This window comes from Petromyzon marinus, unplaced genomic scaffold (genome assembly GCF_048934315.1).
Source record: "Petromyzon marinus isolate PM22_M1 ecotype Great Lakes invasive population unplaced genomic scaffold, UKy_Petmar_22M1.pri1.0 PM_G_Scaffold_66, whole genome shotgun sequence".
In the NCBI taxonomy this organism is placed as follows: Eukaryota; Metazoa; Chordata; class Hyperoartia; order Petromyzontiformes; family Petromyzontidae; genus Petromyzon; species Petromyzon marinus.
Genome location: NW_027423020.1, coordinates 270,001 through 272,500, shown reverse-complemented (window position 1 = coordinate 272,500; position 2,500 = coordinate 270,001).

Genomic DNA, 2,500 nt, shown 5'->3' with positions numbered 1-2,500 from the left:
GGCTCACGGGGCTGTTAGGGTCGCACAGAAATGCCTCGGAATGGGAAAACGGGTCATTTTTGTGTGGCCACATTGCATAGGAACGGCATGAAACTTCCAGAGGCATTTGCAGCAGGAATGCATGTGCACTCAAAAACGTCTATATTTTTCACGGATAGACCCCGTGAAACGCTATAAATTGGCGGGGATGTCTCTCTTGTGGCTCACGGGCGCTGTTAGTTAGGGTCGCACAGAAATCCCTCGGAATGGGAAAAGGGGTCATTTTCGTGTTGCCACATTGCGTACGAACGGCATGAAACTTCCAGAGGCATCTGCAGCAGAAATGCATGTGCACTCAAAAACGTCTATATTTTTCACGGATAGACCCCGTGAAACGCTAGAAATTGGCGGGGATGTGTCTCTTGTGGCTCACGGGGCTGTTAGGGTCGCACAGAAATCCCTCGGAATGGGAAAACGGGTCATTTTCGTGTTGCCACAATTGGCATACGAACGGCATGAAACTTCCAGAGGCATTTGCAGCAGAAATGCATGTGCACTCAAAAACGTGAATATTTTTTCACGGATAGACCCCGTCAAACGCTCGAATTTGGCGGGGATGTTTCTCTTGTGGGTCACGGGGCTGTTCGGCTCGCACAGAACTCCCTTGGTCCACCTGATTCGTGCATACAGGCAGCAACTAAAACTCTGTAAACCTGCTGTGAGGACATCTAAACAGTGGACCAGTGAGGCTGTGGAAGATTTGCGGGCGTGCTTAGACTGTACTGACTGGGATATGTTCACGACTGCTACCAATAGTCTGGATGAACTCACAGAGGCTGTGTACATCAGCTTCTGTGAGGACTGCTGTATCCCAACACGTACCAGGGTGAACTTTAACAACAACAAGCCCTGGTTCTCAGCAAAGCTCAAAAGGTTGAGGTTGGAGAAGGAGGAAGCGTTTAGGAGTGGGGATAGAGACAGATTCAAGGAGTCGAAGAACAGGTTTAGCAAAGCGGTGAGAGAGGCTAAACGACTGTACTCAGAGACACTAAAACACCAGTTCTCTACTAACGACGCTGCTTCTGTCTGCCAAAGGGCTCAGGCACATCACCAACTACAAACCCAGAGCGCCCCACACCACTAACGACTCCCGCCTAGCCAACGACCTGAACGAGTTCTACCGTAGATTTGAAAGACAATTGGACTGTCCTGAACCACCCCTTCCCACCCAAGAGGCCCCATCCCCCACCCATACTACAGAAACGACTCTCTCCTTTCAGGAGGGAGAAGTTAATGGGCTTTTCAAGAGGCAGAATCCACGCAAAGCAGCCGGGCCGGACTCTGTCTCTCCAGCCACCCTCAGGCACTGCGCTGACCAGCTGTCTCCGGTGTTCACCAACATCTTTAACACCTCCCTGGAGACATGCCATGTACCAGCCTGTCTCAAGTCCTCCACCATCATCGCTGTGCCCAAAAAGCTAAGGCCAACAGGACTAAATGATTACAGACCGGTCGCCCTTACATCTGTGGTAATGAAGTCTTTTGAGCGCCTGCTCCTGGCACACCTCAAAGCCATCACAGACCCTCTCCTGGACCCCCTTCAGTTTGCCTACAGAGCCAACAGGTCTGTGGACGACGCAGTTAACATGGCCCTCCACTTCACCCTACAGCATGTGGACGCCCCAGCATCCTACGCCAGGATCCTGTTTGTGGACTTCAGCTCTGCCTTCAACACCATCATCCCTGCCCTGCTTCAGGACAAGCTCTTCCAGCTGAACGTGCCCTACTCCACCTGCAGGTGGATCACAGACTTCCTCTCTGACAGGAAGCAGTGCGTTAAGCCGGGAACAGAAGTCTCTGACTCCAGGTCCATCAGCACGGGAACTCCTCAGGGCTGCGTCCTTTGCCCACTGCTCTTCTCCCTGTATACCAACAGCTGCGCCTCCAATCATCTGTCCGTCAAACTCTTGAAGTTTGTCGGACGACACCACCCTCATTGGGCTGATCTCTGGTGGGGATGAGTCTGACTATAGGTGGGAAGCTGACAACCTGGTGACCTGGTGTAGCCAGAACAACTTAGAGCTAAATGCTCTAAGGACAGTTGAGATGGTTGTGGACTTCAGGAAGAATACAGCCCCACTCACCGCCATCACCCTGTTAGACTCCGCAGTCAAAATTGTGGAGTCCTTCCGCTTCCTGGGCACTATTCTCTGCCGGGACCTCAAGTGGGAACTGAACATCAGCTCCCTCGCCAAGAGAGCTCAACAGAGGATGTACTTTCGACGGCAGCTGAAGAAATGCAACCTGCCAAAGACAATGATGGTGCAATTCTATACAGCGATCATTGAATCCATCCTCACCTCCTCCATAACCGTCTGGTACGCTGCTGCCACTGCCAAGGACAAGAGCAGACTGCAGCGTATCATGCACACTGCTGAGAAGGTAATTGCCTGCAATCTACCAACCCTCGAGGACCTGCACACGACAAGGAGCATGAGGCGAGCGAGGAAGGTTGTGGCCG